Here is a 25,958-nt window from a genome sequence, read left to right as displayed (position 1 = left end):
TTTGTTTCTCTTTTTTTGCTTCCCTTGCTAGGGATCATTAAAACATTAGCCAGAGCTGTCCGCCAAACTAATTGAAGGCCACCGGCCTTAAGGATCATCCTAATGAAAAACACAGGACTTAGAAAATTGATCAAATTGGGTTTCTTAACTGCCTGTGAATTGCTGTTAGCTTGGGAATTAAAATAAGGACCAAAATAAAAGGATACAACCCAGATTATTGATTAGAACATTGTTTTCCCTACCTAGGTTTCAGAGGAAAGTAAGTATTTTCCTAAGAAATAATATGATTTTCATTTTAATATTTCTGTAATAGGTCAGTAGAAGTCAGATTTTGTTGAAATAATATTTTACTTATAAACACCTAATTACAAATATCTGATTTCAAGTTTAAGGAAATATAATCTATGTGAGAGAAACATTAAAAAAAAAAATAAGTAAAACACATAGGTGGAATAATGCTATGTAGTGCCCTAAAAATGTCTTAGAAGGAGGAAAGATGGATTGTAGACACCTGCTACACATTGTGGAGATCCAAGAAATAAATGACAGCTCCAAAAGAATTCATTTTAATTATAAATGAGAACTATATTTTCAACGGGTTTGAGAAGCCATAAGTGTTTCCTTCGAAACTTCTTTGTAGCATTGCAGGATGTGAACGCTGGAGAATTTGAGTTCAAGGCTGTCCCTGTGGACTTTGAGAGCTGAGGCCACTCCTCCCGCACACCCCCCTTCCCGGGGCATCCCAGGGCAAAGAGCTGTTTCTGGAGTGAATGAGAAAATGCACGCAGAGGGTATGGAGGGCCAGTGGTGCCAGGGCTGGTTAGCAGGGAGCCTGGACTCGGCCCCTCTTTTCTGCTTTCGGTCTAGAACAGTAAAAACCTGGAATTGTGAGCAACTTGTTCTGCTAGTGTTCTGCAAGATGAGCAAACATTCTAATAAATTTTAACTTGATGAACGAGTGATGTCTTGCAATACGAGTAGTACGTGACACAGAATGTCACTTGATCACAACTGAGCCAATGGTTCTTCTCTCTCTCTCTCTCTGTCTCTCTCTCTTTCTTTCCCTTGATGCAGGATTGTGGGCGATCATCTCCCATGCTCAGGCTGCGGTGTTGGCAGAAATCAGTGATTTTTCGGAACGTTGGGAGGTGCCCACAACTGGCACTGGTATATTTTTTGTCACTTCAAAGCACCTATGGACTGTCCTTTGTATTTCGGTACAAGAGGAAGCTTAGGAATGCTTTGCTTCATTCTAGGTCAGGCCGCCTGCAGATACAGACCCTTTCCTCTGCTGCCTTATTGCCAGTTACGTTAAATACAGTAAATGGCAAGAGTTTATTAATACTGCACTATAGTCAACATTCACGTGGATGTATATAATGGCCCCCATGCAGAAAAAGGTTGAAAAAAAAGGCAGTAAGAAGAAGGAGTTAATTATGGTGAAGTTAAGGAAATCGAGGAATACAAATGAGGTATGTGAGTGGCCAAAATTGCAAGATTTTATAAGAAGTGTGTGTCTGCATCTCGTCTGCAGAGGAAGAGGAGAAAAAGGCACGGGAATCCCTCACTTCAAATGAGATTAGGGAGATGTGTAAAATGTGGGAAACAGTGCGAACTTTTGTAGAAAAGCACCACCCGAATAAGGCAAGCGATGAATCTGTTTAACAATAATGACATGTCACATTTCCGCGAAATCCTCAAAAGGAAGCAAAAACAAGTGTCATTGGATAGGCTCCTTGTTAAAGTTGCACGAAAAGAAAAAGATTCCACTGACCCAACAGACAGCAGTGATTCTGATAGTGATAGTGGATAGTTAGTCCTATCCAATAACCCTCCTCTCTCTTGTCTCCCTTACACCAACCACAAAGGTTTTCAAGGGTACGTGCAGGTTAATTTATTGTTTTTTATGTTTTGTATTTTATTTATTATTTTCTATTAATTACAATATTGTAATCATTTTTATGTGAATATTCTTGGGTTGTGGAACAAATCATCTGAGTTTCCATTATTACTTCTGGGGAAATTCGCTTTGATATACAAATGCTTTGGGTTACAAGCATGTTTTCAGAATGAATTATGTTTGCAAACCAAGGTTTTACTGTATGACTCTTTTCTCTCTTTCTGTCAGTCTTATGCTGTGACCTTTATCTGACTTTTAGCTACATTAATTTATGGGGCTTTTGTCCAATTTTTGGCCCAAATATATTCATATTTCTGTACATAAATTCTACTAGAACAGACTTCCACATAAATCTTTATTTTATCTTAATTTTATGTGGGTTTGGGAGTGTAACATCATCTTCTTCATTTTTTAAGCATCCATACTTATTTTTGTCTTTACTTTTTTTTTTTTTTTTTTTTTTACAAAATCTGGGCACCATGTTCTGTCAGGATTTTACCAGGATTTTGTTGGCCCAGTTGCCATAGATGAATGGCAAGTACTAGTTAGTGACCACCATGAGCTGGAGGCTTCCTTCAAAGTGACATTTTCAGAAGAAAAAAAAAAAGTAATATAAGACTGCTATATGTGTTCTTTCCTTTAGTTTGAATTAGCTTCAAGTCACTGTTAGTCTGTTAAGTATGAGGCAGATTTTTTCTGGACCTCTGGAGTCTTTATATAACAGTAAGGAAGATACTATATCCAAATTTTATAAATTCATTTATAAATGAATTCTGCTTATATTTATATAAATCCAAATTTTATAAATTCATTTATAAATGAATTCTCCTCATATTTATCTAACATATACATACATTGTATGTCTACTTATATTGTGTTTTCTTCTTTTTTTTTTTTTTTGGAAAAGATGTGTTGGTTCATTTATTGAATGCTGAAAAGAGTAAGATGATTTGAACTTAAGATATTTTATTTCTCATGTTAGGATCATGAATGAAATGGAGTGATATGGTCTGAAATTAGATAAAATTTAGTTAACATATTCACAGATTTTTAAATATTAGTTCATTCTTAATCTGGAGGACTTTCTCTAGTGACAGTGTAGTTGTGACCTTCCATGGACAGAGTTCCATCCACCCTGGTGAGCTCTGGAGAGTCCCAGTTAATGCCTGTGTGTCAGCATAATTTTTTACAGCATTCCATTTCACTCTGAAAAGTATCCTCGTTTGGATGAGAAGTTATATACCTACCCTATTTACCTGCAGCATTTTTATCATATTAACTAATGTTTAGGTGACTCAGACCTAGGATAAGATAGCCCAAAGCATGCCAGAATGAAAAACTGAAGATCTTGATAAGCTGAATAGATAAAATAGAAGAGATAAAATGTATTAGAATTTAATGGGGTGTGGTGGGGAGGAAATTACCTTTAGATCCCCAAAAGTAATTGTCTAAGTACAATATGAAGGGAGTTGAGCTTAAAAGCTGTTCATTCAAAGAAGACCTGGGGATTTTAATTAGCCAGAGGCTTGCATGCTGTTTGGCAAGAGTGTGATGTGGCTAATCACACAGCAAGGAAGGTAGTGGTTCTGTTGTCGGAATAGTGCTGGACCCACACTGTCCAATAGAACTGTCTGTGGTGATGGAAATGTTCCATATCTGTGCTGTCCAGTATGGCAGTTACTAGCCACATGTGGCTGTGGATAGCACTGGAACTGTAACTAGTGAGCCTGAGGAACTGAAGGTTTAATTTCGTTTAACTTTCACTAATGTGAGTTTAAAATTAAATGGCCACATGTGGCTGGTGGCTACAGTACTGGACAGTGTAGGTGAAGATCGAGAGAGATCTCAGTGGGGGGGTGGGGTTGGCAAACTGGGGAATGGCAGTCGAAGGGTATTTGATAGGTTGCGTGCCTGCGAGGGACCATTTCGGTCAACAGTACAGAATTTTAATGAACATTAAACTGAGCGCAGAGCACTGTGGTAGACACTATAGGGTATTCAAAAGCAAGTGGGGCTGTCCGTGCAGTTATAGATCTTATAATGTCTTATTGAGACCAACGGGAACACAAGTAGATAAATCATTAGTGTTGGTATTGCAACATGAAGTCCCTTTTGTGGGAATCTAGGGGATGGAGAAGTGAATATCAGCCTATGGATCTGAGAAGGTTTTGTAGAGGGAGTGGTGGGCTTTGAAGAGTATGTCAGGCTTGGAGAGATAGAGATTAGCATCAAGGTGAGAAAAGGCCCAGGGTCAGGAAAGAGTTAAGACCGGAGAGAAGAATGTGTACCAGTGGGAGGGAAAGGTTGTGTGGAAAAGCAAATGGTGGAGAAGCTAGTGCCTCTCTAAAAACTTCGGGCTTTGTTCTCTGGACAATTAAATGAATATTTCTAAGTTGGAAATGGATGTATCGCACCCTTCTTTTGTAGGGGCACAGACCATGGAGGTGACTGGAAGCGAGGGGCAGCTGTTAGTAGGGTTACCATGAAGTGAAAACATGAGCAGCAGATGTGGGTGACCAGATTGCAGGCTGACTGGGAGACGACACTGCCCTTTGTCCATTTGAAGCATCGTTGTAACTAAAGGGATGAGGGTTATTCCATGTAACACGAGAGGAGCAAAGGTTGCGCTATATGAAGGCAGATTTTGGATCAATCAACTGAGTAAATTTCTTCTTTTTTAAAATATTTATTTTTTGAGAGAGCACAAGTGGAGGAGGGGCAGAGAGCGGGGACAGAGGATCTGCAGCAGGCTGTGTGCTGACAGGCTGACAGCAGCGAGCCTGATGTGGGGCTTGGGCTCACGAACCTCGAGATCGTGACCGGAGCTGAAGTCAGACGCTCCACCGACTGAGCCACCCAGGTGCCCAAAGTGAGTAAATTTCTTACCACGAGAGCTTTTGAATGGAACAGATACCTTATAAAATGGCCAGGAAGCCCTCACCCACCTAAAGGTTTTGTGCTGGGATTAGAGGGAAACATCCAGCTGCCTTCTGGATTTTGAAATTTCAAGGACTGGTCAAAATAAAGCAAGAGAGGAGTTGGAGTTGCTAACTTTTAGTTTTGCCAAGTGAGAGTATTAACTCTTCCCCCAGACACGATCATCTCATATTCATACCATTTTAGGTAATAAATTTCATCACCACACTCCCTGCTCCCCAAATAGGAAGACGATAATTTAAAAATAAAGAATGGCCCATTCCCAAGGAAAGACAGTGGCCACCCTGATTTGGCTCTCTTGCTCATCTCCCCTGTGATGTGTGCTTTGCATCTCTGAAAACTTTGGCCTCCCTGTAGCCTGGCCAGTGCTTAATAAGCAATGATATTTAAGTTGAAATAACAGTTAGTGTTTGTTTAAGTCTGATAGGCAGCTAATGTGGTCCAGCAGCCAACGTAATTATTATTTCTCAAATTTAGGCTGGGAAAATCACCATTGTTGAAACAGTATTATGATAAGCCCCCAGGAATTTGACAGAACAGTTACAGAAATGAGATGGTGGTCCAGGTACAGAATGATGTAATAATTAGTACAACAAATGTCATTTTTAAAGCCTCCACAAATAGACAAAAGAGAGAAATCCCAGCCACAAATAGTTATCACAGAGGGCAAAACTTTCCACTTCTTTGTTATCATAAGTCGTGAAGCCTCATTGATGCATATTTTATCACAGCACTCTTGCCATATGTGATCTGAAGTTTCCGAGCACATCCCCAGGGACCACGGTTACTGATAGAGATAATCAAGAATTCCTTTTATGCTCCTCTCAACACCGCCACGGCTCAGATTGAAATTAGCATCTTTTACAATGAAATACCAGTTGCTGTCACAAACAGACATGACAGCTGGGGAGAGAGGCCTGTTTATCCAGTTATACTCGTCACGTCTTCAGTTCATTATGGTTTATTAAGATGTGTACTGTAAGCTCCTGAATGGCGAGACATGGAGTTTTTGCACAATGATTGTCATTTGAGTAGAGGCATCGAGAAGCTGTTCTTAAATAGGGCTGTGAGGGGTGATAAAGGTCAAAGATCAAAAAATCTTCATACGAAGGCATCTGCTCTAACTGTAATCACTTATTCTCTCCAAACATGTCTTTCTAAGATGGTATTTTCTCACTCTTGTAGTGTGAGATATTACTTTCCAGTGCAAAACCATTTGAGAGGAACTTGGTAACCGGTACTCAGCTTGCATTAAGTACCTACTATGTTGCAGGAACTGTGTTAGATGCTTCTATGTGTTCTCTCATGATACATAGTGATGACGTCAATCTCATGACATGGGTAGTAGGAATATATTTTAAAGAAAGATGTCAAGTTACTTGACCAAAATCACACAGCTTATACATAGATTTGAGAATTCTAAACCTGCTGCTTTAAAAAATTAAAAAAAAAATTTATTTATTTTTGAGTGAGAGAGAGAGAGAGAGAGAGAGAGAGGCAGAGAGAGACGGAGACAGAATCTGAAGCGTGCTGCAGGCTCCAGGCTCTGTGCTGATGGCACAGGGCTTGAACCCACAAACTGTGAGATCGTGACCTGAGCTGAAGTCAGACACTTTACTGACTGAGTCACACAGGCGTCCCACAAACCTCCTGCTTTTTAAACTATCCTGTACCACTGAAAAAACTGTTGTGTGTGTGTGTTTTGAAACAGTTTTATTGGCGACAGGCAGTAAAGAGGACTGTAGTCCCTATCTTCTTCTGATAGTATTTGCAGTTACCATTTATTGTGTGTTTCCTATGTGTTGGGGAAGGTGCACAATGTTTTATCAAATATAATGTGTATATTGTAACAAATATATAAACAAATATCAAATGTTTAATCAAATATAATTCCTTTGAGATTGGCATTATTACTCCCACTTTTCAGATGAGTGAACTTGCTCAGAGAGATGAAGTTAAATTGTCCAGGAATTTAAGTAAATATCACTGGCTCAGAAAGAGTCAGGAATAGTGATCGAAAACCAACCAGACTCCACTGTCTGTGGCTTAAACCCCCAGCCAGTGCTCCTGGAGCTCATCAGATAGGGGGAGCGACACCCACATTCCCAGAAAGTGGGGCGGGTTATATATGATCCTGGGACCAGCAGCAACCATACTCAGGCTGTCTGGTTCCGGAGATAGTGCACTTGACCATTATACAGCACTGCTGTGTTGTATCTCCTGAGATTTGTTAAGGGGTTTGCATTTCACGTTACAGACACAGTGAAATTCCTGACAATTATTTGGTGTTCTCCCACCCCCTTTCCCCATCCCCAGTGCCACCAAACTAGGTGAGTTTATCTAAGCACCAGTAGTAAAGAAAAAGTTGGGAGCTGTGTTCACGTGCTGAAGAGTCCCATTTCTTTTTCCTGGACATGTAGGAAGAGTACATTTCTCAGTCTCCCTGCTGATAACTTGGAGTCAAATGGTAGGGTTCTGGTTGGTGAAAGGCAGTTGAAAGTGACATACACCACTTCATTACTAACTATAAGACACTCTGAAAGACCCTCCCTCTGCACTTTCTGCCTTTCCTCCTCCGTTGACTTCAAGCAAAGATTTCTGCCCTTCAGTGAAGTAGAACCAAGAGATGGACGCAGTCTGTAAATTTTGGAGTCATTTCTTGGAGGAGAAGCACTCAGACCGACCGCCTGATAGGAAGCTGAACTGTGATGTGAAATAGACTACCGTCGTGTTAAACCACTGACATTTGGTGCTTTTGTTATAGTCGCTAGAAGGTAGTGTGCCCTAAGTACTGCAGACAGTAATAGTTCTGAGCCCTCATGGTACACCCTTTCTCTTTCCAACACATAACACGGTCAGACATCCACTTATGGTTCCTTTTCATTGAGGAAGGAATCTTGCTTGGACTTCCCCTCTCAACTGGAGACTCTGGGAGTCTAGTCCTGGAACCGAAGGGATTATTGAAGGGAATTCAGCCTTGGTAGAAAGTCAAGTGCCTTGCTGGAAGAAACTGAAGGTTTGGAGACCAGCAGTAATTTCATGCTGGGAATTGTAACAGAAATGACAATGGCTAGAACATAAAGCCAGTAGACTAGAGAGAAAAACCTAGATTCTTCGGTATTTCTTAAGACTAGACAGAAATAGACATTGGTAAATAGCATGAAATGCAGTGGTCATCTAATCAGTACAGAGGCACTGTGGGGGATGGTGGGGGATGTGGGCGGGTGGCATGGGGCCCTAGAATCCAGTTTCAGGTTAGGCAACTATTGTGTGGCCACTGTGAGTTACTTCTACTCAGTGGGTTCAAACAGTATTCAGGGGTCCCTTAATGCTTGAGTCAATCTAAATGTCACAAATACATTAATAAGTTGTATTGGTTGAAACATCACTGTTATGGTACAAATGTATATATCCTCCTCAGATTCACATGTGGAAGCCCTAACTCCCCCTCTCCCAGTGTGGCTATATTTGGAATAAGGAAGTAATGAAGGTTAAATGAGGTCATAGGGTGGGGACCTGATCTGATAGGTCTAATGTTCTTAGAAGAGACACCAGAACTCGCTCGCTCGCTCGCTCTCTCCCTCCCCCCAGCCACACATGCACAAAGAAGCACATGAGCACACAGTGAGAAAGTGGCCATCTCAATCCGAGGAAGGAGCTCTCCCTAAACACTGACTCTGCTGGCAGCTTGATCTTGTACTCCCAGCCTTCAGAACTAGGAGAAAATACATTTCTGTTGTTTGAACCACCCCATCTGCGCTGTTTTGTCATGGAACCCCTAATACTCCACCTTTGGCTCTGATTCTCTAGTCATCCATTTAAATCTTCAATTTATGTTAGTTTATAGAGATAGGTGCCAAATTACATCGTAGCAAGCTACAATGTGATATTGACCAAAACATCCAATTTTAATATGGTTTATTCTCTCTCTTTTTTAAATTGTTAAATGTTTTATTTATTTTTGAGAGAGAGAGACAGAGCATGAGTGAGGGAGGGGCAGAGAGAGAGAGAGAGAGAGAGAGAGAGACGGGGGAGGGAGAGGGAGAAAGAGACAGTGTGAAACAGGCTCCGGGCTCTGAGCTATCAGCACAGAGCCTGACACGGGGCTCGAACTCGGGAACAACGAGATCATGACCTTGGCTGAAGTTGGACGCTTAACCAACTGAGCCACCCAGGCGCCCCTACTCCTCTCTTTTTTTATCACATGCATGTGGCAATTTAGGAGTTCATATAGTACTTTGGCCTAATTTGGGATGTTGCTGCATTTGGCTTTTAGGCTTAGTTTGGAGAGATATGGTTGAATGAGCATGTGCTGATTCTCACTGCAGATCCTCTAGATCCTGAATCTATAGATACCCATGGAAAAATAATTGCCATTGTACTGTGTAGGAGTGAATATCTAAAAAGTGCATGCTAACAACAGTGAAAAGGGCACACTTCTTTACATGGCAAAAAAACAGAATGGAGTCATTATAGAATCTGTAGGAAACATTCATTAAGAACTTAAATTCCTTCTAAATGAACCTATTTCCTGGATAGCTCATATTCATGCATCTCAACCTGGGAAGACAGATTCAGAGACAGTGTTTTAGGTTCAACTTATAAATGAGTATTTCAAACTGCTAACAGTTAATGAATTTCTCTAGGTTTTCCTGGGAAAGTGCCAATATCTAGGACCTAATTCCCCCTGTTCATTTTGCATTTGGGCTGGATTTGCTAGGAGGCAGATGGTGAAAGTCAGAAGGTATTTTAGCAGGTAGGGCACGGAAAACAGGTTTGCCAAAATACCATGTGGTGCCTGGAATTCAGAGATGGAGACATGGTTAGTTGTTCTGGTAATTGCTGAGTTTCTCAAGGCCACTTCTAAAGAGTATACCTTTCAACTCCTGCAGTCTTCAACCTTTAAAGCAGAGCCCACATGACATTTAAAAATAAATTTACTTTCCCCAGCACATCACAAAGCTACACCTAGATTCCAAGGAGCAATATCCCCTCTCTGCTTTGAAGAAGTTATTACTCAGGTAAGAAAATACACACCTGAGCCACCCACCATCACTGGTAGAAACACCGTCAAACGTGGTGCACAAACGTAAGTTGTACAGGGAGAACAACGGAAGCTTGGGGATGGGCAGAGAAATCTATGGCTAATTGAGTTCTCATCCAGGAAGAGATGTTTGAGTCATATTTTGGGGAAAAGGATCAGAGATAGTTCCAAAGAAATGTGGTTTCCTCAAGAGGTGGGAGTGACATGAGCAAGATTGTGGTAGAAACAGTTCCTAAGAGTGGAAGAGTGAGGAAACTGACTTAATTGGCAGGGAAAGTCCATACTTCCTTTTAAAAACATTTGTTGAGATCTAAAATGTCCCAAGTAGACCAAAATAGTATGAAATCAGTTGCAGCCAGAAGGGTGGTTGGCAGATGGTGCTGAAAACATGAAATAGCACATGTAAAACTAATTTGCAAAGGCAAGGCTCTATTCATTCACCCAGCAGGTAATTTTTATTTATTGCTGTAGTCATCGGCTGATGAAACTATGTTGGGTTCTTTAACTGAATGGAACACTGGAGATAGGACAGTTGATAATAATTGGTCAAAAATACATCATGAATTTTCAGAAAACAAAGCAACATGTCCACCTGAAAGGGAAGAAGAGTGCTGTCTATGAATTTCTCAAAGTCTCCAGAGAGGAACATCGGGAGTCCCCCAACCCCTCCTAAATTATATTGAGAAAATTCTATGGAGGCCATGTGAGGAGAGGGTTAGGAACAGATAAGACATAATGTGGCTGCTACAAGGAAAATCATTATTTCAAGTTTATTGACAGCATCTCATCTCCTTAATTATAGCTTTGTTGACAGCTATTCGCTTTGCATGCACAGAATCCTTTTGAAACAATTCATATTTCAATTTGCCTTGAAACCAGAGAATTGTTGAAGAGAGGTGGTATTTTGTTTTTGTGTTTCTGATAGTGGTAAACAGTCTGGGATGTCGGCCTGGAGTTGTGGGGCAGAAACTTCCTAGGTTAACCTTCTCAGTACCTCCTCCCATTCCTTGTCCTCTGACTCATACATTTATACAATTACCGGAGCTCTAAGGGAACAGAGAGCAAGAACAAGAATATAACTGATGGACCATCGAGTATCTGGCATACCCAGCATGAAGTAAGCCCAGCACTAAGTTGGGGAGTATGGCCCACCAGCACCCCAGGACAAGTAGGAAGTTGCTGAGGTGGGACAAGAGATGTTTTCAAGCTTGGGCATCTGGACTTCACTTATGAAACTTGTCTTTCTAAAAATTGAACTCCAAAAAAAAAAAAAAAAAAAAAAAATTGAATTGCTAGATAGCAGGGCATACCTGTATTCAAGTCAAAGGCCAGAAACACTTCCCCAGTCAACTGTAAATGATTTGGATCATTTACAATTTTCACATAATCTTGACTTCTTCAGTTCTCTCAATCAGCGTAGATAATGATCATTGAATTAAACTATTCAATTAACCTCGAATCTACCTAGATTCCCCTTTTGGCCAACCCTCAAAGAAAAATGTCTGTGTCAAACTTGCATTTTATTTTAGTATTTTGGTGTTCCTTGAAAAATTCTACTTACACTCATAAATAAAGAATACTTGTCAGAAGCTACGGTTTTCAATTTTTTAAAAAAACAATTTTTTTTCCAGGCTCCTTCCATAAATTGTTTATTGTTCAATATGGCTGTGGCTTTTCAATGCAGTTACTTATTTTTGATGCCTTCAATTTGGTTTAAATATTTCTTTTTCCCAGCACCAAATGTATGAAAGGTTTCTTTTTATCTCAAAGATGCAAGAGTTCTCTTTGGTATCTTCCACTGGACATTAATAATGGTGGGGTGGGTGTAAAGGGAAGGTAACAGATCTCTTTAACTTAAAAGCTGCTTATCATAATGAAACAAATTCCTAATAGTGCCACACTTTCTCTTTACCCTTGTGATAAATAAGGCTGTGTCTTAGTGGTCCTTTTCTCCCCTCTACATCACATACTTCTACCCCAAAGAGTTCCCTAGCCAGTGACTTCTAAAGGTGTCTGCATGGCCTTGTGGGCAGCAACTTTCTTAGAACTATGAATGAAGGGAGAGATCGATGCCATATGACTTTTGACAGATATTGACTCAAGAAACTGGGAAGTCCAAGGTCAAGGGACCAGTAGCAGCACTTGCCCGGTACACTCCTCAGTGTTCTTAGGATGTTTCTCTCTCAGGTCAGTTCCTGGTTTATTCTGTAGGAAACCCCTGAATAACCAGTCAGCTCATGAGTGACTGGGGTGTGCTTTCATATGGTTTCATACACTCTGTGCTCCACACTGCTTTGAGTTGTAGAGATGTTTCCTGTGACTCATGTTCATTTAGGAGACATCTTCGTTCTTGATTTAGAATATTTCCCACCACAAAGTACATTGAGAACACTCTTTTTATAAAGGTTTCCCCCTGTGGAATAATATAAAAACCTAGGAGGAAATCCGTGAATAAAACATGAGTGTGCTCATCTCTGTTCTACATCACTAAGTCATATGAACATTCTTAAAGCCACAGTTTGACATGGTACAATGGTACCCTCATGAGTAAATGTTACAGTAAAAGGCTCAACAAGGCAGTTATTTTAGACATGTGCTGGGTGGGCTGTAACATATAGCGCCAGACTCTTTTTTTAGCAGCAGATGACCCCTGTCATCGACAGAGGAGGCACTCTGTGAGCCACCGGGCCTAGCAAAGCCTTCTGCCTTTTGACGAAAGAGCCGCCTGCAGAGAGCTGCGTCCGATGCCATCTTTAGCCCTGTGATAAGTGCTTGGGCCCCTTCCTACAACTGCCTTTATGCTCTGCGAGAATGAAAAACCTGCAATTATGGACTTCAGTTCACAGTGAAGTGCATAGAAGCACCAGGGCAGCAGTAAGTTTAGAAAGAGAGTGCTGAACTATGTTTGAAGTCTTTGGCTGATTATTGTCTGCAATGGTGAGCAGGAAACAGCATTCCCTGAGAATAGGAAGTTGCCAGATGGAAATTGCAAAATGGAAGTTCTCTTTAGGAAATCAGAGTCACAAATAGGCTGAATGCAGGGCTCTCCGGCAGAAGAGGTTAGACCTTCTCAGGATCTTTTTTGGCATTGAAATAATAAAGGCATTGAAAGTAGTTTTAAAAATCAGTTTATTTTTTATGAAATAGCCAGTAAGATAATCATAAAGCAAAAGACAATCCAACAAGATAATTAGGATCAGAAGAGAACATAATCTCTAATGATATAACTGTCTAAAAACCTTGGCCATGAGAATTTCCTGAATTTGTGGAAATCAAAGTTATCAATCTTGTTTTTATATAAGTACTTTTAGCCTGGAGGCCTGGGTTCTAATTCTCTAATTTACAAAATGGTATCTAAAATGCTATTGCCAACTCTTTCTTCTGTAGATGCTAAAAAAACCCACAAAAAACAAAAAACAAAAAAACCCCCTAAAAACCCTGTTTTGCTCATTTACTTAAAGTCAACCCATAGCAATATGCACTGTTTTGAGGGGACAATATCATGGATAATAGAAAACAGCAAATAATTTTTTAAATGTATTTGAGTCTTTGGAAAATGTTTTAGGTATTTGCATTTAAATAGCCATATGTCTCAAACTCTAGAAATTGCCAGCCTTTCAAACAAAATAGTGTATCCCTGTTAAATGGATGAATCGCTATGCTGTATATTTATAAAACAGACTTTGTAACTTTGGACTGTCAGTTTCAAGTAGTAAGACTGTAATCAGTAGCTGTGTCATCTTGGATAAATTACTTCTTTGTGACTCCCATTTCTTCAGTTGCAAAGTGGTGATGATACCAATCCTTACGTTATGGGGTTCTTACCAGGAATAGTTTGACAATATGGGGAATACACTTTACGGAAGCCTTGGCACACAGGAAGTGGTTCTTATTCTCTATGATGATACATGGTAAGGTTCCCTGTCCTTATTGTATTGCACTTACCCCTATAACTCTAAATATCTGGATTAGAGATAACTTAGATCTTGCTCTTACCAGAATTATACTGAGTAGTTTACAAGGTCAATAATAACCTATAAGAAAGAGTTCATATACACTGAAGGGGTAGAAAGCACCCTGGAGAATGTCTGGTACATTCTCCCATCTATTTGGGCTCAGACTTCCATAGGCCAGTCAGCAGCATGTTTCCCTCTGATGACTGAGAGCTCACTGCTTCCCAGGGGAGCCCATTCCAATATAGGACAATTCGTCATTAGGAAGCTTGTCATTATGCTGGGATAAAATTTGCTTCTATGTAGTTTCTATTCAGGGGTTCTGGTTCAACGGTCAGTGGCGACGCAGAATAAATTTAATTTCTATTTTACATGAAGATATTCCAGATACTTGGAGATGACTGTTCCGTCTTTTCCATGTCAGGTCTTTTCTGTGTTGGGTCTGCCATTTTGAAGACCTTCAACCATTTCTCTCATCTCAAAGGGCATATTTTTTTAGCATATTTTGGGCATATTTGGGTATATTTTGAGGGCAGTGGCTGTATTCTACAGATAGGACTCAGGTAGAGTGTGGTGAGTAGAACAGAATGAGACAACTCAGGTGCCAGGGTGCCACTCACCCTTCACATGGTTTATCTTTCTCACAGGCATTTGTTCATGTGACATTTCAACTTCTTAGCTCTGTCCCGTCCTATCAACCTTTTTGATCCCATTTCTTCATCTAATGTATCACCTTTCTCTTCTGGCTTCATTAAATTTATAAATATGATCGGCATACTGTCATCTGCACATTTGTGCCACAAATTAAAATAACTTGTAATATGGGGCGCCTTGGTGGCTCAGTCGGTGGAGTGTCCCGACTTCACCTCAGGTCATGATCTCATGGTTTGTGAGTTCGAGCCCCGCATCAGGCTCTGTGCTGACAGCCTGGAGCCTGCCCTCTCTCTCTCTGCACCTTCCCTGCTCGCACTTTCTCTCTCTGTTTCTCTCTCAAACTAAATATACATTAAAAAAATAAAATAACTTGTAATACATGCGAACAGAGGCTTACAGTAGAGAATTCAAAACCTATACTAGATTAACCATAGTTTCATTCATTTATTAAGGAAGTATTAAAGAACTATGTGCTCAGCATGATGTTGCATTCAGGTGGTAAAAAGATGAAAAAGAGAGTTCCCATCCCTGTCCTCCTGGTACTGGAGTCTAGTGGAAAATGTATTCATTGGCGTTTGGGGGCACTGTGGCTTAAAATTTTTCAACCATTTCTACCAGTCTTTGTTGGTACAAAGATATAATTACAGCACGGTCTTGATCACCCAGTTTGCGCCCCAAAGGAAACCGTTTAATAGGAAAAGATACTAATAAAGACCTGTTTACTTAATAATTTTTTCTCTCAAAGTTTTGTCTAGGATAATTTTAGAAATCATGTGTAATGTGGCCAACATAACTATGAGAATTATGTATATTATTATTTGGAAAATGGATGACCTACCCTTAAATTGAAAACGTGTGCTTTGGTAAGCAATGCATGGAGGTTGAACTTTGCCCAAGCCGGTGGTTCTCTACCAGGGGTAATCTTGCCCAGCAGGAGACACATGACAGTGTCTGGAGACATTTTTGGTGTTCACAGTCGGAAGGAAGGAAGCTAACAGATAGAGAGCAGGGATGCTGCTGGATATCTTATAGTGTACAGGTCAGCTCCTTTCTTACCCCTCCAATAAAGAATTAAGAGTTATCTACTACAAATGTCAGTAGTGTGGAGGCTGAAAAATCCCGCGCTAGGGGAGGCAATGTAACGGGAGCTGGAGAGTCCGGGGTTTGAAATCTGCCCTCAGTGACCACTTAACCTTGTGCCTCTGGTTTTGCATTTGCAAAATGAAGATGGTAACAATGCTGTCTTCACAAAGAGGACTAATGAGGTCATGCATGCGAAATACTCTGTGTAGCGTCTGGCACAGCGGCAAGGACTGAAATAAATGGTGGTTATTTTTATTGTCCTGTTTGCTTTCTCTGTGAATACTATGCATTTTAATTGACACAAGCGAACTACTGTATATATAGATGTACCCAAAGAAACGGATAGCACTTCTATATCATGAAGAAATCTGTTGTTTTCCTGTGTTTAAAGAAACAACCCTCAGCAATTTGATCTCCAAATGTTCACCAGCCCGTGAATCGGATGATAGCCTCTGTGCTTAGCTGCCTGAAGTATTCCAGGGAGATGCTGAACTGCCAAATGGATTAATTTTTTAATGACTACTTGAAGATTTTATTTCCAAATACCAGTATACCTCCCATTTTTAGACTGAAGTACATGTTCCGAGTGTTATGGAGATGAAAGCATGGCTAAGGGTAAAGGTAGATAAAACTAGAAGACCTCAAAACTACCATATTAATGAAAATGTATTTTGACTGCTAGATACTTTTCGCTTTAAATACAGTTTGTAGTGGGGCGCCTGGGTGGCGCAGTCGGTTAAGCGTCCGACTTCAGCCAGGTCACGATCTCGCGGTCCGTGAGTTCGAGCCCCGCGTCAGACTCTGGGCTGACGGCTCAGAGCCTGGAGCCTGTTTCCTCTGGGCTGACGGCTCAGAGCCTGGAGCCTGTTTCCGATTCTGTGTCTCCCTCTCTCTCTGCCCCCCCCCCCCCGTTCATGCTCTGTCTCTCTCTGTCCCAAAAATAAATAAACGTTGAAAAAAAAAATTTAAATACAGTTTGTAGTGATATTAATGATAGTACAAAAATTATATTTAATATTTATTTATAAGATGAACGTCCTTGCCAATTGGAGTGCTTGCCAGTTTGTATAAATTAAGGGCACAGATTTAGATACTTATTTAATATCCAAAAAAGTTTATAAGACCCATGCTCTCAAGTGTGGCTTCTTCTTTCAGTGATGTGATGATGCTGCCTTTGCAAATTCATACTCCAGATGAGGCCTTGGACATGGAGAATCAAGGGATTTGAAGAAGAGGGAGACCAGAACTTGTATTGTTTCTTGCATTAGAAAATGAAGAGAAGGCAACATATGGGCTTGTGTGTGGGTGGGCAGAGATGGCTGTAATGTCCAGTTGGTTTTTCCTTGACCTTAAAAGGTGGCAAATCGATGATGACTTTTGCACTCTACATGTGTATTCAAAATATCTGCATGGAAAAAGATCTTAGACACAGAGATTGAGTGTTTATTTTCATCTGTTCTGATACTTATATCAGAGCACTAATAATTTTTCAAATTAAAAAACATGGATGTGGTTGCCTTTAGAAATTACTTCTAAATGAAGTTCCTTTAGCCAATTTTTAATTAAATGGCTAAATGAGATTACTTCTATTCATTGAAAAACAAATTATGGTAAGTTCATTGATCATTCATGATATATACAAATTAACCACGATTATTCATGATATATACAGATTAACCACATATTAAGAGTTGGTTAGGGATTCAAAGACATTGGCTTTATAAAGTAAAATAAAGTGATAATGAATATGATAGTAAATGTACACTCTTCCTTCAGGAAAATATTATGTATACAATAGCTTTAGCCACAGATTTTTAGAAATATGTTTAAAATATGTATATGCTCAGGTACACACTTAAAATGTCTATCCAACAATTTATATCAGCTACTATTTAATAAACTGTATTGTAAGTTGGGGGTGAAAAATGGAAGCCAAAGTTTGGATCCATGCAAAGATATCAGCTAGAGAAGGAGAAAGCTGTACTGTGCATCTTTTCATGCTATTTTGACCACAACCTTAACTGTAATCCTAGTAAACAACTCTCTCTGGGAACAAGGGGTAATTGAATCTTCATGCTAATTCTATCCTGGTTTTCTCTTGACTACTAGCTCCCAATTATGCTAACATATTATACCACGTACTGTTCTCTAAGAAAACACCAAGACCATGGTGTTCATTCCACTAAGGTCAGACCTAAAAGGAAAACAAACAAACAAACAAACAAACAAACAAACAAACAAACACAAGGCTACTGATTTATCTATAATAGACATTTTAGTTCCTTACGGGCACCTGTTTTTGATTTGATATTCAGTTAACATTGCTGATTTTAGTTACAAATTAGGTGCAAGGGCAGGTAAGTGTGAGCGTATTGGCCACAAGTAACTTTAATGGAAGTTTCTGTCCTTACAGATGTTGAACACGCTATTGCAGTTGCATGGTTGGGTTTGACCGTATGTCAGATAAACCTCAATGACAACCAGAAGTAGCCACTGCCACTGGCAATGGAATTATTATTTTATTAGTAACCCTTTAATTAGTTGATGCAGAAGGGAACATGCAGCCATTTAGTCAGAATTGATCTGATGAATACTCAGTACTTCAAGGGTGGAATTTGTGTGACTACTTGTTGGGAATAATAATCATTTGGTGATGGGTCATCTTTATTATGAAGAGATACCATGCATTTTTAACGACTTATGTAGATATGCATACAATATTTAGGTAAAACTCAACAAAACGCCAACACATATGGAAAGCCTTTAAAGATTTTCCCTCTTAGGGGTGCCTGGGTGGCTCAGTCAGTTAAGCGTCCGACTTCAGCTCAGGTCATGATTTCATAGTCCGTGAGTTCGAGCCCTGCGTCGGGCTCTGTGGGGAGAACTCAGAGCCTGGAGACTGCTTCAGTTTCTGTGTCTCCCTCTCTCTCTGCTCCTCCCCTGCTCATGCTCTGTTCTCTCTGTCTCAAAAATAAATAAAAACCTTAAAAAATTTTTTTTAAAGATTTTCCCTCTTTTCTCACCTCCCTTATATCCACACCAGAATGAACTTGCCAATGATTATTACTGTTGGTCACAGGCATGTCTTTCCCGTTTAGAGAAAAAATTTAAAGTAACAAAGTATTCAAGTACAGTATTTCATATAATATTTTATAAATTCATCTAACTTGGAAATTTTATTAATTCTGTTTTTTCCTTATAAAATGAAATCAACATATATTTATTGAGAATCTACTATATGTAAGATTCCAGCTATGAGCTATAGAACTATAAAGAAATATCTCTTCCATGCAAGAGAACTTTTTGCTCTCAACACGGTCAAGGCATTAGTTGGAATAAACTCCAAACTTTTAATTAGATTGTCAAAAATTCTTAAATTTTTTTAATGTTTATTCATTTTTTGAGAGGGAGCACGCACGTGAGCGCAAGCCAGGGAGGGGCAGAGAGTGAGGGAGACACAGAATCTGAAGCAGGCTCCAGGCTCAGAGCTGTGCTGAGCCAGATGCGGGCTCGAATTCCTGAACCTTGAGATCATGATGTGAGCCAAAGTCGGACGTTTAAGCAACTGAGCCACCTAGGTGCCCCTAAACATTGTTTAAAGTAGTAAAAACACCCCCATTTCAGGTAATGCTGTGCATGTATTTGACGTTTGTACTTTGTATGGTATTTTATTATGTAATTGGCCTTCAGCTCTGGAAGAAGAAATGAGCGGCATTGTTATAACTTTACTTTGCATATTTTAAAAAGACCTACCAGTTTATAGTTTCCCTTACTCTTTTATTGCAGTTATTAACTGATGCATTCCCATACCAAATGTTCTTTCTTTTATGATTCCTTAAACTTAAAAAAAAAATTACATATACCTTGAGGGGAATTGGGCCATTTCTAGTTTGCATTGCACTTGAGTAATGCTTTGAGCTGAATATTTTTAGGGTTCTAAAATTAAGTGAATCCATATGTAATTAGGAATGTTCTTAACTAGACAGTCCTGGTTAGCAGGAGATTGGCAGGTTATTCTGAAAAACTATTTAGCGAACCATGAATAGCAATTAAATGAGAAAAGGCTAAATTTCTCTTTATAATGGGTTGTTGCCATAATTTAATGTGGCAATATGATTTTCTATTTTTAATTGCTGTAGACAGTGCATTTCGTAAAGTAGATATTGTCATCTGAAAGGTAGAGTTCCATAATTTTGTACCACTTACGCTCTTTAACACCCAGCAAGTGTTCTGCCTTTGCAATCCCTTTTGATTCGTGATGGGTAAAAGAAACTAAAGGTTGGTAAAGATAGTTTTGTACTTTACAAATTGAGACCAAATGAATATCTTGGAGAAATGAAGGATTTCTTTTTATGAGACTTTATGGCCTCATGTAATTTAGTATGCTTATTTTATAACATAGTGCTTTTATTCGCAGAACAATTACACTTAACATTGACACTTAAAGATGTTCCTTTTTTAATTAGAATAATGAGAACTTTGCTCCATCTTCCATGTCAATATGAGGATTCAGGGAGGGTTTAAACCTAATGAATACATGGTTCTTCCTTCCAGCCCTCGACACCAAGTACTTAATGCTCTCTACAGTCCCTTACTCATTTCTTTTCTGCAGAAGGCATTTTGGAAGGAATTCATGACAGTGCCATCTTTTAGCAAATACCAATAAGTCACAGTCTCCTGCCTATAATAACTGTAGATGCTCAGCTGCTTAAAATCACCTTTATCACTTAAAATGTTTTCTTTTGTCTCTAAATTAGCATGAAAACACAGAGGAGGCGATTTCTTCAGTTAAATGTAAAAGATTAATCACTAGGCATTTTGTTTCACAATAGAATATAGTTAAATGTCAAAAATGGATTATTTACTTCTTAAACTTTAAATGTCTGTGCAAAGAGTGTTGGAGAAGCACAAAAATGTGGTGCTCTTTGCCTGTCTTTTGATTGAGCGGCTGCTAAGGTTTGCACCTAACTAAGATCTAGTAATGGACACCGGGATTACCTAATGTATTCATTACTGCTGTGGTTCCTCAGGCTGTTTTTAGAAGATGCCACATTTTATCCATAACCAGAGTAGAACCTGGAGGGGGGAAGAATGGCAACAGTGGCTCGTAGATCCAGTGTTCCCAGCATTCTGGGCGTATGAATGTTGCTTTTTTTTTTTTTTTTTCTTCCCTGAAAAGGAACCAGGGTTTCCAAAGTACATCACAGTGAAACAAGTGAAGATAGAAGTGATGTGTTACTTGTCTATTTCGCCCTGCTCTTATTTTCGCTGCTCTGCACTAGTGATTCCAACACCACCAGATCAGAATGAACAATTAACTGTCTAATTATTCTGGTCACACCAGCCCACAATGAAATCTTTATTCCGTGTTTACAGCAATCTTTGGCAGAGGCTGTCTTGCTGTTTCTAAACTAAGAAGAACTGCCCTTTGGCTTCTCTCGGCATCAGCTGCCTTGGTTTCAGCCTCGGATGCCAATAATCAGACTTCTTTTTCTTCCAAAGTGGACATTTTTTTTTAGGGTGAAAAGACCTATTCTCATCACTCCCCCATATATTCTGGCTGATTTATGTTCTGGCCACTGCAGCTCTTCCTTCCGTATCTCTTTACATTTTTTCCTCTCTCCATAGAACACCACCAGGCAAAACCCCATTTTAAGTCCAAAATTGTAAAAAATGCTTAACCAAACAGTGCTCACTACTATGAGGGAAGGAAAAATACAACTACTGGTTTATGGGTAGAGGAAAGTCAAGGAAATCCTTCCTGCTTTTCTCAACTGCTAATTTTCTAGCTCAAAAGGCATTCAATAACTTCTCCACCAGGGGAAAACATATCCACTTTTCAGGGGCTCTCTTGATTACTTCCAACTATTTACTTAAATTTGCCAACAGCTGCACGTCTTTGAGAAGCTTCAGAACTTGGGGAATATTTACAAATATATCAGAGGCTGAGAGAGTATGTCTGAATCTCTTTGACATGGCAAGAGAAAACTATTGCACTGACAGCCGGGGAGAGAGAAGTTAGGGCCGATCCAAAGACAAGAGAAAGGCCATACCTTTACCAAAGGGAGAAGGAAAAAGCACCTCGGGTAGCCCTCTTTGGACCAACTGATGGAGCGCCCTTCCAGAATCTGAGAGCAGATGACTACCGGTGCTGGGGGCCACTGCCCTACACTGCTCAACCTTTTTTCCCCAGAGGAACATTTCCCTGCTCTGCAAGGATGATAGCATCTTTTGTCCCCATTCCAGGCTCCATACCCTATGTGATGGTTCCCCTAACAACCCTTGGATCTCGCCTCTCAGCCCCCAGCACTTACTACATTCGCACTGCCTTTCCCTGTGAGAACTGGGTCATTAAATTTTACAGGGGAGAAAGGTAGAAGGGGGCGTTTCAGTAGTATAAACACTGATTAAATTCCCGGGCAACTCTCCCCAAATGAAAGATAATTTTTCTACAAGTATGCACAAGAATGTCAAGAATGCTAAGTCATTTTTATGTTTGTACTTTCCTTTTCCATTTTAATTTTACACTGCCACATGGCACACATGCTAAAAATGTGTCTCCGTAACCTGCAGTGTAGCAAACTTTTCACAAAACGTTAAAATCCCATATTTTATAGACTGTCCTTTCCCAGGATGCTCCCAAGCATTTTCTGGATACAAAATTAGATCATCTCACAACAACTGTCCCATTAGAAAGGCATGGCTACTCCTGCATTGGCAAATAGGGAAAATCAGAAGCACTGGAAAGGAAAGGTCACACCAAAGTCAGTGGTGACAGCCACTCAGTAGACTCTGAGAGCTTGGTTTTCCAATTCATACTACTTCTCACTTGTTCTTCATTTATCTCTCTTTTTGCTCTGGCAGGAAGGGATGTGGCCAGTGAGGAGGCCTGACCTCATCTCCTGTACTTGGCTCAACTCTGACACGCTGTTCTCCCACACTCTTGCCCTGTTTTCTCTGCCATCGGCTGGCCAGCTCTCACCAGGGGCCAAGCCAAGAAGAGCCAACTGCTGGTGCCCTTGTGGCCGCCTCCAGGGTTGGGAACCGAAGCCTGCCCCTGCCAGGTAGCACGTCCAGTGGGGCTTCGAGGGGGCACACTAAGATAAAAAGTAATTTCCAGATGGTATAAAGACACCAAAGGAAAAAGCTGGGTCAGGTATGGGGTTCACAGCTGGCAATGACCCCAGGGCTCCCCAGCCAGGGAGGGCTGAGGAAGGTGAGCTGATGGAAGTACAACGTCCGTCTATAGGATCGGTGCGATCACGGCATACAGTTGTGTCTTGTTTTTGTTGCTTTTAAGTAGATCCAGTGGCTGTGTCCCTGACCCCACCACAGCTCTGAGGGGTAACTTCCTTTGGTGGGAAGACATCAGCGACTAGAAGGGATCAGGGGAGGGCAGACCCAGTTTCCAGGAGACTTATTAACAATCAGAAGACAAAATACTTCCTGGTGGTTGTGCCAAAAACAGCAGCAGCAATAGTAACAGTAATGACAATGGCAAAAAATAATGGCACAGCAAACCCTGAATCCACCAGACGACCAACATCCATCTCCCCACCAGCCCGCTCCCCCCCCCCCCCCAGGTGTTCTGCTGCCAGTCCTCTCACTCATTGCCTGGTCTCCGCAGAAAAAAAGGCTCTGGCGCTGCCTCCGGGCTGCCCTCCAGGTTCCAGCCCCCACCCTCCGCCCCCACCCCCGAGGTGGATAGCCAGGCCGAGTCTCCAGCTTCAGCCTAAGTCCAGCCCACAGTCTGTCCTGTTGCTAAGGGCGGGCTGGGACTCCGCGGTCGCGTTTCTTTTACAAATCTACAACTTTCACCCTATCCGACCTCCTAGCCGCCCCCCTCACCCCAGCTCTCACCACACGGCAACCACAACGAGCAAAACCCAAACACCCCGCGCGCAATTCAGAGCTTTCCCTGGGAGTGTCAGGGCCCGGAGACAGGAAATCCGGGGAGTTGGCGATGTCCGGCAGGTGGCGGGGACCCTAGTCACCATCACATTCTCCTCCCCCGGCTGAGCTCCAGCGGGGGCGCGGCGAGAGGCGCGGGCTGCGATCGGCCCCGCAAGCGCCCTAGCCTCCCAGAAGCCTTGGTCTCCGGTCCCCCTTCCGGCGCGCATCCCCGAGTTGGGGATGCAGCCAGCCCTCCTCGTCCATCCGCAGCCGGAGGGAGGCGCCGCAGCCCTCGGGGCAAACGAGGGCGAAGCCGGGGCCAAGCTCCCCCGCGAGACTGGGGTCCCCAGTCCCCGTGCCCCGGCGCGCGCAGCCCTGCCACGAGCACGCCGTGTCCTCCGTCTGCCCCGCCGCGCCCCAGCTCCCTGCTCCCGGGAAACAGCTCCCCAGCCCGGGCAGCCCCTTTACGTCCCTTTCCCCCAAAGTCCGAGGAAGTCCAACTCCGACCGGCCCGCAGGCTTGCCGCGGCATCTGCTACCCGCGGGGAGAGCACGGCGCGGAGCCGGACCCGGCGCAGAGCCGGGGTTGGGGGGGGGGGGGTGGCTGCCCGGGGCCAGCGGGCTCTGGGCGCCCTGCGCCGGCCCTGCTTCCGGAGCCTGGGGACAACGCGAGGGCCCCCACCCGAGCACCCCGCTTTACCTGGCACGGCCGGCGACTCTCCGGGGACGTTCGGTCCAGACTCCTTCGGGGAGGGCGTCCAGCTCACATCGCTGCCAACATCGCCGGGCGGCCGGTGTCCCGCTGGGTCCCTTCGCCCCCGCTTGCGACGTGCCCCCGCCCCCCACCCCCCGACCCCCTCTATCAAAAGTGTCACAGCTTTTCTGCCTTCAGATCTTTCGCAAAGTCCCTGCGCGGTCGCCGGGAGTTGGGCGGCTATGCCTGGCGCGCCAACCCCGCCGATGCCCTGCCCCGCCCTCCCGTGGCCCCCTGCGCTCTGCCCGGCCGGGGAGAAGAGCCGCCTCGTCGCGGTCACCGTCCCCGGAGCGCGGCGCGCGGTCCGCCTCCCCTCCCTCGCGCCTTCCCTAGCCCGAGTGGCTGCCGCCTGCCTGTGCCGCGGGTCCTCATTCCTCTGCTCATGAATATTCTGACAGAGGCTAATGCCGTGGAAGTAAATTGAATTAGCCAATTGGTGCCAGGAATGTGCGCTCCTTCCTTCTGAGGAGCTGTCTGGAACCCCACCAGATGAAAGCAATTAGAGTCCGGTTGGCACCCTGTGGTTTAGAGCAGTGAGGGGCAAAATGGGTTAATTCTTTAAATGCAGTTTAGATACCACATTTAAATGTTTAAACTCCTCTATTGGCTGAGAGAGTAAGGAAATGTTGAGAGGAAGCAAGAAGAAAGGAGGTGGGTAGTCCTGGGGGGGGGGGCGTGTATCTACCCCCCAAACTCCCCCTGAAGTTGAAGTGACTTATTCTGAGTAGATTATGGATTCCAGAAGAGGCAGTTAGTGAGAACAGGAAGATAGGCAAACAGGATCAGAAAGGGATGAATAGCAACCTAGGTTTAACCTTGACCTTGAGGATGCAACAGACCTAATTTTCAGGAGGAGGAGGAGTGAGGAGACGTGGCAGATGAAGAGGAAAACGTCTTATCATTTACTTTTAAGAATTTCTCCAAATGCTCTCATTTCTTCCTTTGTCCTCCTAGCAAAACCACAGAGTGTTAAGTCTTCGGGTGAAGTAGGGATGGGGCAGAGTTACCTTAAAGGTCAGTAGTTCCCAAGGAGGCTGAGCCCACCCTCAGGTGAAGAGAGCCTTCTGAATCACACAGTAGCTATGACCAGGCCATTCCAGAAGGCAACTTCTGACTATAGTCCAAGCTTCTTGGTTCTGGGGCCAAACAGACAAGGTTGACAGGAGAGACAGTCTCTCTTTTGTCCTGTCTCCAGTCCTGGAATTTCAAGTTCTTCACAAGTTACTGACTACAATTTAGTTTTAACCAGCAGGTAAAGGGGGCAATCCCTGCCCAGGTCTGCATCTACCTCTCTCTCTCTTTACAGTCTTCAGGTGCAGTGCTTTTAGGGTTTCTTCCCCCATCACTGATTTTCTAAATACAGAAACTTATTTTGATTGAGTTGATTGGTGAGTAACTGTTTTTCTCTTACTTGTGGCCAAATGATCTATGAGTATAAACAACTGATAAAAGTATGTGTCTAAGTAATTGATAAAATTCCCAAATGTGCTCCGATGGAAGTAAATATCCTGGTTAAGGCAATTATGCCATATTTTAAGTAGGTTTCAGCAAGGCCTAGAATTGGAACTCACAGTTATAACAGCAATTATTATTACAGCAGCCAGTGTTTATTGAGAACGTGTTCTGTGACAGACAGGCATTGCATCAGTCATCTCATTTAATCTTTCCCACTGCTCTGTTCAGTATACACTATTGTTTTTCTATCTTAATAGACGAGGAAGGTGGCTCAGAAAGATAAGTA

The 25,958-nt window shown here is 42.1% G+C and overlaps 1 protein-coding gene and 1 long non-coding RNA gene across 5 annotated transcripts in view; one reads left to right on the top strand and one right to left on the bottom strand.

The window, feature by feature from the left end:
- LOC123588494 overlaps positions 1–23,135 on the top strand; it is a 208,119-nt gene extending 184,984 nt beyond the window's left edge. The window contains exon 3 of the long non-coding RNA XR_006707880.1: positions 22,436–23,135. This is a non-coding gene — a long non-coding RNA (uncharacterized LOC123588494). The remainder of the gene's footprint in view (positions 1–22,435) is intronic.
- Positions 1–24,271, bottom strand: part of CDH20 (cadherin 20) — a 210,829-nt gene extending 186,558 nt beyond the window's left edge. The window contains exon 1 of one of the 4 annotated variants that reach the window (XM_045459569.1): positions 24,164–24,271. The gene's annotated coding sequence lies outside the window, so the exon portion shown is untranslated. The remainder of the gene's footprint in view (positions 1–24,163) is intronic. The other 3 variants (XM_045459567.1, XM_045459570.1, XM_045459571.1) reach the window with 3 other exon arrangements.
- Positions 24,272–25,958: the final 1,687 nt, after the last annotated feature.

The sequence above is a fragment of the Leopardus geoffroyi genome, chromosome D3 (assembly GCF_018350155.1).
Source record: "Leopardus geoffroyi isolate Oge1 chromosome D3, O.geoffroyi_Oge1_pat1.0, whole genome shotgun sequence".
NCBI classification, from domain to species: Eukaryota; Metazoa; Chordata; class Mammalia; order Carnivora; family Felidae; genus Leopardus; species Leopardus geoffroyi.
The sequence above is the reverse complement of the archived record's forward strand: the minus strand, read 5'-3'. Positions and strand labels throughout refer to the sequence as shown.